At 43.1% G+C, this 10,160-nt stretch overlaps 2 protein-coding genes across 2 annotated transcripts in view; one reads left to right on the top strand and one right to left on the bottom strand.

The window, feature by feature from the left end:
• The window catches only part of LOC308478401 (cytochrome P450 2J4-like), a 439,957-nt gene that overhangs the window by 171,207 nt on the left and 258,590 nt on the right, over positions 1–10,160 (top strand). The gene's annotated exons all lie outside the window — the stretch shown is intronic.
• Positions 1–10,160, bottom strand: part of LOC308478396 (cytochrome P450 2J5-like) — a 185,681-nt gene that overhangs the window by 109,914 nt on the left and 65,607 nt on the right. The window lies entirely within an intron of this gene.

The raw sequence follows: 10,160 nt of genomic DNA, 5'->3' as shown, positions 1-10,160 counted from the left end.
TCTTCAAAACATGACAAAAAGCAGAAAATGATACATCCAAACAGTTCCACAAGACATGTGCCAGTCCAAAGCATAGGTTCAGCATTTTAGAAAATATGAAATCCCCCAAACACACCTATAAGCCTTCTTACTTCCACAGAGCCTGCGAACAAAAAACACAACGGCTGCTCCCTTCTCATGTGAGCTAACGTTAAACACTCACGCGTTAGCTAGCAGAAAACAACAATAGTTAATGATCAACTCAGTTAAAACTCAGTATCCCTTAGAATACTGCAGTGGAATTTCTCCATGTTAAACTTTTTCAGCAAAACGCATTTAGCCATTTAGCCATTTCAGTGTCAATTAAACAATTATACTAACAAGGTCCCTAGACCATTGTGTAACAGACAGTGGGCATTTAACTTTCCAGACTCAAAGTATGTCTTCTGGCAGCCATGAGGGAGCATACCATCCATTTGTACTGTCCTGCTATTAACCCCCATACTATGGGAATATAGTTTAAACGTACCAGAACATCTGAAAATATCAAAAATATTAATTTGGACAACAACTTCAGACCAAAAGGAATATATCAGTGGACATACATGTACTACATGCTTCAATGAGGCCCTTGCAGCATCACAACCCCAGCATCTACCTGCCTGAGATGATGGCTTCCTGTACACCCATTTGGGTGGACCAATCTGCATTTCAAATCCTTTCTGTATAGATCCTCAAGTGATTTCCCATTGTTAAGGTTGTATAGAACATTTTAATTTCCTATTCCACAACTCTCTACATTTTTAAACATCTGCTTTACAGAAATCCAAAGAGCATTTATAGATGTAGCTTTCTGAGAAGTTCTGGAAAGTCCCTCCAACAATTTAGGAGATGCCAAAGTGCTCAAAGCAGACACCAGCAGATGTTGCCTTTGTAGATATTGCCATTCAGCATTCGCTGGTAAATGATATTTAAACCTCAATGTAGGAAATGACCAAAATTCTCCACCTGAACCTATCTGCTGATCTAATATATACCTAAATCCCACATATCAACCCACTTTTTCCAGAACAGAGGCTGACTTTCCATCTTCAAATCTGTATTGCCCCATCAAATTAATCTGCCATGAGCATATGGGCCAAATTATAACTGATGAGACAATACATGCCATGTCTTTGCAGTTGCTAAAATTGTAGGTGGGATAAGGTGGTATTTCTCTTTTTTCCAAAGCTACCCATCGTAAGATAGGTGCTAAGAAGTTTTCTCTAAAAAATACCCATGCTGAGGTAGTCATAGAATAGTAAGGATTCAAAGGATGGCTGTCTCTCTGTTTCCGTACCTTTTCGGGAAGGATGGATGTGGTATGTTTCTCATTCATTGTGAGCTGAAGGTGATTTTCCCCTCAGGGAGACCTCAGTTCTGCAACCCTGGTAGGTGCTGATCTTGTTATGGACACCACACACCCCACAACCCTGGGACTTTCATTCACCCAAATGCACAGAGACTGATATCTCACCCCCTGTCTCCTAGCCCCTTCCTCACTTTCCTGCCTTGCAGATCCTCCTATACACCCTCCCCTGCAGCTCTGAGGACCCCCACTTCGCCCAAATGCACAAAGACTGGGCTAGGTGCTCACCAGATTCGAGAAGGTGTTAGCGTGCAGTGCTCAGGAGGGAAAGAAGCCAGCCAGGAGCCTGGCAGGATAAGACTTGTTGAATTTATTTGTGATGCAAAGCCACGGAAAGGACTTTGGGGTGGAGTGGGGGAGAAAATAATATTTCCTCTGCAGCATGATTTCTCCTTCCCACATTCCTCTCCTCTCCTCTTCTCTCTGGGATGGAGCTGTGCACTTGGGAGATGCTCCCCGCAACAGGGAGGGGAGGAAAGAGTTGCTGCTGTCACCACCACCGTTCAGCTGGTGCCTTTGGAGAGGCAGCCAGACCACTTCGCTCAGTGGGCTGCATTCACAGCTGCCTCTTTTGTGGGGCTTAAAGGAAGATTCTGGCTTCTCCTTCCTCAGCAGTCTGGGCTGGAGGGTGGGTCACTCCAGCTGTAGCCAAGGCTCAGAAGTGGGGAAGCATCCCTCACCCAACTTGCACCCTTAATTATTTTGCACCCAGGGCAACTGCCCCGATGGCCCCTACCATGCTATGTCCCTGCCTCCTATAGCTTACAGTGGACTGACACCAGCCTTCCATGTTATTCTCTTTCTTTCAATTATTACAGTTCCACATACTACAATTAACTATACTGGTGGTGCAGTAAAATTGAATGGTTAGCATTAGCATCAATGCCTAGAAGGTTTCGTTCCAAAACTGTTATTATATGGTCTCAGACCATTAGCCTAATTGCCCTGTATAAAAGGGTGTTGTAAGTATGTGGACAGAGAAGGAGCATCCTACACAGCCAGAAGTGTTAGACGGAGACAAGTGACAGAGTGAGAGAGAGAAGGCAGGGAAATGTTGGGCATATGGTTTTTGATTGCTCTGCTGGTGGGTCTTTTGATTCTGTACTTCCTGAAACAGCTCTGGTGGTCACACAGACACTTCCCTCCAGGGCCCCTTCCACTTCCTGCCATTGGAAGCATGTGGCGGACTGTGATCAGGCTCTATCAAGAGACATTCACTAAGGTACTTCTTTCTAAATAACTGGCTGGGAAGGAGAATTCATGAAGCGAAGCATGAATTATTTTCTTCTCGTGGTAACTGTGGATAACTATGGTCTTTGTGAAACCTTCTGGCATGAATTTTATAGGAGAAATCAGTATGTGATATCTAGGAGACTTAGGGTGCAATCTCCTGGGAGGTGGGGGTGTTGAAAGGCAGTTTAAGCACTCATGTTATTTTCACACCAACCCTGTGGTTGGGCTGAGAGCTAGAGACTAGCCCAAGGTCACTCAGTGAGCTCTGGGGCAGAATTGTGCTTTCTACCTGCTTCTCCCCAATCCCAGTCCAACACTCTTGACCATTGGAAAGTCATCAAAAAAAGCATCTCCCCAGGCCTGGGTACTCTAATAGTTCTAACTTGAAATACATTTTGAAAGTGCCCAACCCAGGGAACAAATATCCTAGTATTTCTCACAAGTATATAGGCGGTCCACTCAGGAACTGACTTCTTGTTAGCATCTCTGGGTTACAGAAAGATCTCTGAAATGTCCTCAGAGACCAGTGCACTCACACACACTTGTGGGCAGAATGAAGATTCAGGGACAGAAAATCTGATAGCTTAGTTCAGACTGGAGAATAAATAGGCTTCTTCTTTTTTCAGCTGCCCAGATAAAAAGTGAAATGTGCCAATACTTTAAAATCCGATTCACAGTATGAATGACCACTGCCAAATGGGCAAACCCCCTCTTGCTCAAAAAAGTTAAAGGGACAGGAAATGTTAGCCATGGAGACATGCCAGGATTGAAACATGAGGTTGTACAATGAGAGTGGCTCAGAAAACTTTATAGAAGCAGGAAGAAAAAGGCTAAGCAATTTATCAGGAACTAGTGATCAGTGTGTCTGTTTCAGTTCAGAAGCATAACATCCAGTGGAGCCACAACTTACACTCTTTGCAAATATGTGTTCGCTGTAACTTCCCGCTAGGAGGCTTATAGGCTCATAAACACAGGTGCTGATTCATTTATCTGTTTTAAAATGTTGTTGCACCAGCATTCCTCAGGCAGTTAGTAGCAGTTGGCTCCAAAGGTGGATGGACTACAAGTTAGTGAAGTTATCAGGCACCACATCTAAAACATACCACACTGCTAGCTGAAGCATTTAATATGCTCCATAAGTAATATGCTTCAAAGTAAGTGGAACAAAACTGTTGCGTTCGCAAAGTAAAGGAAGGATTGAACTCTGATTAATAAGAAGACACACAGAGGCTTGAACCAGCAAGACTCTGGGAAGGGTGTGTATAATCGTGTCTCTCTGTGCTTGTCCGAGTGCAGCCCCCTGGCCCAGGTAGTTTTTATTCACAAAAGAGCTTTTTACAGAGTGTTCGTAAGAAACAATCAGATTTCCTCTGAGCATTTCCACAAATCCATGTGGGGACAAAGTTAAACTACTAAAACTAATTAAGCACAAATATTTCTGGGGTAAACAAAGAACAGAACTACAAAGAAGAGCATCTGGCAACCCCGGAGGTAATAAACAAGCAATACATATGATAAGAAGGATGGCCAGGAGGACAGTGACCATTATCCCCTTAATGTGAGATCTGTTTCCTGGCCCTAAGATTAACATCCTACATCAAAGAAACTTGCCCACTATCTTTATGGCCCAGGATGCCTGCCTGGCGAAGCAACTGCTGTGTACGTGACAAGAGAAATGGACAGTAGTGAAAATGGCCAGAGATGCAGAGGTGTAGAATGATCAAGAATCATATCAAAATAGTTTAAACCCAGTCAACGCAATGCTTTCATTGCTGACACAGATGGCTTACTCTATATTTGTTATAATTCCTCATAGCAATCCCACCTGATCACTACATCTCTGGATATTTGCACTCCTACACAAAACCAAGAGCACATGCATCTCTGGGTGCTGTCCTGTCTGTTTGCAACATCACTTTTTGCTGTGGCTGTATAAGGAGCTTACAGATGGGCTGAGATCTAAGATGGGCATGTACAGGGAACCCCTGACTTCTGCAGGGGTTGCGGTCTGGGTCCTTGCATGCCAACAGCGGAGCACACGTAAGTCCTGTTAAGCATAATTATTTAATTGACACTGAAATGGGGAATGTCTGTGTGTAATTGAAATGGACATGGGGGATATTTCACTGGAGTATACCTGTAGGGACTGGGCAGAGGAGGAATGGTGGAGACCGCCTCCCCATGCTGACCCTTCCAGGGAGGAGGAAGAGGAAGACAGTATAGATTTACAACAGGGGGTTGAGGGAGGTCGCAGCTCAGAGGCAGATGAGGGGGAAAGCTGGGAAATCATGGGAGAGTCAGAACAACACCCAGCTGATACGTTGTCATTAGAATGCATTCCAGACCCTCCATCTCCCAGAACCCAGTGAGCCTTAAAAGTAGAAGAGCAAAGAGGTCAAAGACAGAGGGCATGGAGTAGCACATGTAGAGGAGACAATGAGAATGACGAATGAGGGAGTGGGTGAGACAGGGAGAGGGGGTGGAGATTCACTTGGGGCAACGCCATTGTCCAAGAGGCTGGGTTCTATAGCCTCTCTCTGTAAAGATTGAAAACAAGAAGAACGCTAAGAGACCTTTCCTTGTCTTTATACTTTCCTGGGCAACCTGTTGGGAGCCACTAACAGCATCCTGACAATACCAAGTTAGAAACAGCTCTCTTTGAGTGCCTAGAATAGTTGACGCAGTCGAAATAAATAAATAAATAAATAAATAAATAAATAAATAAATAAATAAATAAATATTCTCCAGTAGCACCTTAGTGACCAACTAAGTTTGTTCTGGGTATAAGCTTTCATGTCCATGCACACTTCTTCAGATACACTGAAACAGAAGTCACCAGGCCCTTATATATAGTGGGAGGGTGGGGGTTTTCTCAGAAGTGTAGTAAGAGATGGGTAATTGACTCAATGGGTATGGTAAACCTGTTGATGACTGTTAACGACTGCAATTAGTCCTACAGGAAAAAGCATGGGATAGTATGCAGATGACCAAAAATAGCTTTAGCATGTGTAAAGAGACAAGAATCCAATATCTCTATTCAGACCAGGTCTCTCCATAGTTTTCAGTTTAGTAATAAGTTGTCATTCTTTTGCAATAAGACAGCTGCTTGGAGATTCTGTACTGAATGTCCTGGGAGATTGAAGTGTTCTCCTACTGGCTTCTCTATCTTGTGATTCCTGATGTCAGATTTATGACCATTTATCCTTTGGCGTAGGGTTTGGCCTGTTTGTTCAATATAGAGAGCTAGAGGGCACTGCTGGCATTTAATGGCATACACAATGTTAGAAGATGAGCAATTAAATAAGCCTGAGATGGTATGTTTGATGTTGTTGGGTCCAGTGATGGTGTTGTCTGGGTGTATGTGGCAGCAAAGTTGGCATCTGGTTTATTGCAGGCTCTGGTACCAGTGTCCATGTTAAGTCTGGTTGCTGTATTATTGTGGGTGAGGAGTTGTTTAAGATTGGGTGGCTGTCTGTAGGCAATGGAAGGTCTTCCTCCCAGAGCTTGAGAAAGAGAACTGTTGTTGTCTAGGAGAGGTTATAAATCTCTGATGATGCATTGAACTGTTTTAACTTGGGCGCTGTATGTGATTACTAGTGGTGTTCTGTTATTTTCTCTTTTGGGTCTGACTTGCAGCAAGTTCTCTCTGGGTATCAGTCTGTTTGTTGATCTGTTGTTTAACTTCATGAGGCAGGTATTATAGTTCCAAAAAGGTTTGCTGTAGATCTCTTAGGTGAGAAACCCTGTCTGTAGAGTTGGAACAGACGCGGCTGTAACATAGAACCTGGTTATGTACAATTGATTGTTTGGTATGTTTGGTATGGTAGCTGAAAGCATGTAGATATGCTTGTTGGTCAGTTGGTTTTCGGCATAAGGTGGTGTCTATGCGTCCATCCTGTATTTTTACGGTAGTGTCTAGAAAATGCATAGATTGCATAGATTGGTTCGTTGTTAGGTTGATGGTGGGGTGAAAGTTATTGAATGACTGGTGGAAGGTGTCCAGGGTCTGCTGTCCAGATAATAAAAATATCGTCAATGTATCGCAGGTGCAAGAGAGGTAGAAAAGTTTGTTAACTATTGTTTTTGTTAATTTATTCATCTACTTTAAATATATACTCTTATGAAACTGCAGGTTATTACAATGTTCCGATCTGTTTACAATTTGTCTGTAAATATTCAATAAATCATTTCCATTCTTTTATAAAAAGTTTGTTATCTTGATTTCTTATTTTTCTGGTATGTTTTGCCATTTCTGCATATTTTATAAGCTTTTGAATCCATTCTTCTTCTGATGGAACTTCTGCTTCTTTCCATTTGGGGGCATTCTTGCTGCTGTAGTAGCATACATGAATAAGTTTCTGTACAATTTGGGAAGTTATGTCCTTCTAATTCCCAAAAGCTTCTGGGGGTTGTTGTTTTTACAAATGTTATTACAAACATAGAATCATAGAATCATAGAATCATAGAATCATAGAGTTGGAAGAGACCACAAGGGCCATCGAGTCCAACCCCCTGCCAAGCAGGAAACACCATCAGAGCACTCCTGACATATGGTTGTCAAGCCTCTGCTTAAAGACCTCCAAAGAAGGAGACTCCACCACACTCCTTGGCAGCAAATTCCACTGTCGAACAGCTCTTACTGTCAGGAAGTTCTTCCTAATGTTTAGGTGGAATCTTCTTTCTTGTAGTTTGGATTCATTGCTCCGTGTCCGCTTCTCTGGAGCAGCAGAAAACAACCTTTCTCCCTCCTCTATGTGACATCCTTTTATATATTTGAACATGGCTATCATATCACCCCTTAACCTCCTCTTCTCCAGGCTAAACATGCCCAGCTCTCTTAGCCGTTCCTCATAAGGCATCGTTTCCAGGCCTTTGACCATTTTGGTTGCCCTCCTCTGGACACGTTCCAGTTTGTCAGTGTCCTTCTTGAACTGTGGTGCCCAGAACTGGACACAGTACTCCAGGTGAGGTCTGACCAGAGCAGAATACAGTGGCACTATTACTTCCCTTGATCTAGATGTTATACTCCTATTGATGCAGCCCAGAATTGCATTGGCTTTTTTAGCTGCCGCGTCACACTGTTGGCTCATGTCAAGTTTGTGGTCAACCAAGACTCCTAGATCCTTTTCACATGTACTGCTCTCAAGCCAGGTCCCCCATCTTGTATTTGTGCCTCTCATTTTTTTTGCCCAAGTGCAATACTTTACATTTCTCCCTGTTAAAATTCATCTTGTTTGTTTTGGCCTAGTTCTCTAATCTGTCAAGGTCGTTTTGAAGTGTGATCCTGTCCTCTGGGGTGTTAGCCACCCCTCCCAATTTGGTGTCATCTGCAAATTTGATCAGGATGCCCTTGAGTCCATCATCCAAGTCGTTGATAAAGATGTTGAATAAGACCGGGCCCAAGACAGAACCCTGTGGCACCCCACTAGTCACTCTTCTCCAGGATGAAGAGGAACCATTGATGAGCACCCTTTGGGTTCGGTCAGTCAGCCAGTTACAAATCCACTGAGTGGTAGCATAGTCAAGACCACATTTTACCAGCTTCTTTACAAGAATATCCTGAGGCACCTTGTCAAATGCCTTGCTGAAATCAAGGTAGGCTACATCCACTGTGTTCCCTTCATCTACCAGGCTTGTAATTCTGTCAAAAAACGAGATCAGGTTAGTCTGACATGACTTATTTTTCAGAAATCCATGCTGACTATTGGTGATCACAGCATTCCTTTCTAGGTGCTCACAGACTGTTTGCTTAATGATCTGCTCCAGAATCTTCCCTGGTATTGATGTCAGACTGACTGGGTGGTAATTATTTGGGTCCTCTCTTTTCCCCCTTTTGAAAATAGGGACAACATTTGCCCTCCTCCAGTCTGCCGGGACTTCGCCTGTTCTCCAGGAATTCTCAAAGATGACTGCCAGTGGTTCTGAGATCACATCTGCCAGTTCTTTTAATACTCTTGGATGCAGTTCATCTGGCCCTGGAGACTTGAATACATCTAAACTAGCCAAGTATTCTTGTACTATCTCCTTAGTTATTCTGGGCTGTGTTTCCTTTGCTGAATCATTTGCTCCAAATTCTTCAGGTCGGGCATTGTTTTCTTTATCGGAGAAGACTGAGGCAAAGAAGGCATTGAGGAGTTCAGCTCTTTCTGTGTCCCCTGTTTGCATTTCACCATCTTCTCCTCTGAGTGACCCCACTGTTTCTTTGTTCTTCCTTTTGCTACGGACATACCCATAAAAGCCTTTTTTGTTGCTTTTAACCTCTCTAGCAAGCCTGAGTTCATTCTGTGCTTTAGCTTTTCTGACTTTGTGTCTACACGTGCTGGCTATTTGTTTGAATTCCTCTTTGGTGGTTTCCCCCCTTTTCCATTTTTTGTACACATCCTTTTTTAATCTTAACTCAGTTAAAAGTTCTTTAGATAGCCACCCTGGCTTCTTTAGGCACCTTCCATGTTTCTGTCTCATTGGTATTGCCTGACGTTGTGCTTTTAGTATCTCCCTCTTAACAAACTCCCAGCCATCATGAACTCCCTTTCCTTTTAGTATTACTGTCCATGGGATCTCACCCAGCACTTCCCTAAGTTTTATGAAGTCAGCTTTCTTAAAGTCAAGAAATTGAGTCCTAGTATGCTTGGCTGCTCCTTTCCGCTGTATAGTAAACTTCAGAAGAGCATGATCACTCGCGCCTAATGATCCTTCCACTTCTACCCCACTAACCAGGTCATCAACATTGGTTAGGACCAGATCTAAAATGGCTGTTCCTCTTGTTGCTTCTCCCACTTTCTGGACAATGAAGTTGTCTGCAAGGCCAGTGAGGAATCTGTTTGACCTTATGCTCTTGGCTGAGTTTGACATCCAACAAATATCCGGGTAATTGAAGTCCCCCATTACTACTATCAATTCATTTTTTCAATTCATCTTTTTCAGTTCATTATATATCATTTCCCAGTAAGTTTTAACCTTACTACAAGACCACCACATATGATGAAAAGAACCTTCTTTCTCTTCCAACACTTATTTAATTTAGATTTATACATTTTTGCCAATTTACTTGTTGTCAGATTCCATCGATATATCCTTTTCATATAATTTTCTCTAAGACCATAACATGCTGTAAACATCAGGAAGAACTTTCTGACAGAAAGAGCTGTTTGTTAGTGGAATGGACTCCCTCAGGAGGTTGTGGACTCTCATTCATTGGAAGCTTTAAAGCAGAGGTTGGATGGCCACCTGTCATGGATGCTTTAGCTGAGATTCCTGCATTGTAGGGGGTTGGACCAGATGACCCTCAGGGTCCCTTCCAGCACTACAGTTCTTTGGTTCTATGATCAGTATTGAGGGGGTTGAAAGGGGGTGGCTAAATCAGGAGAGAAAAGGAAGTGCAGAAAGAGGAGTGATCTGCGTGTAGGAGAGAGTTGAGGAAAGTGACGAGGAGGGTGGAGGAAAAAAGAGAGTAAGAGTAAAAATGGGGATGCAAAGTAAGTTGCAAAAAGGAGGGAGTAGGAGGCTTGGGGATAGGGTTGAAGATTAAAGCAGGGGCATG

This window comes from Podarcis pityusensis (assembly GCF_964106645.2).
Source record: "Podarcis pityusensis genome assembly, chromosome: 5".
Classification (NCBI taxonomy): Eukaryota; Metazoa; Chordata; class Lepidosauria; order Squamata; family Lacertidae; genus Podarcis; species Podarcis pityusensis.
Note: the sequence above shows the minus strand (reverse complement) of the source record. Positions and strands in the feature narration are given on the sequence as shown.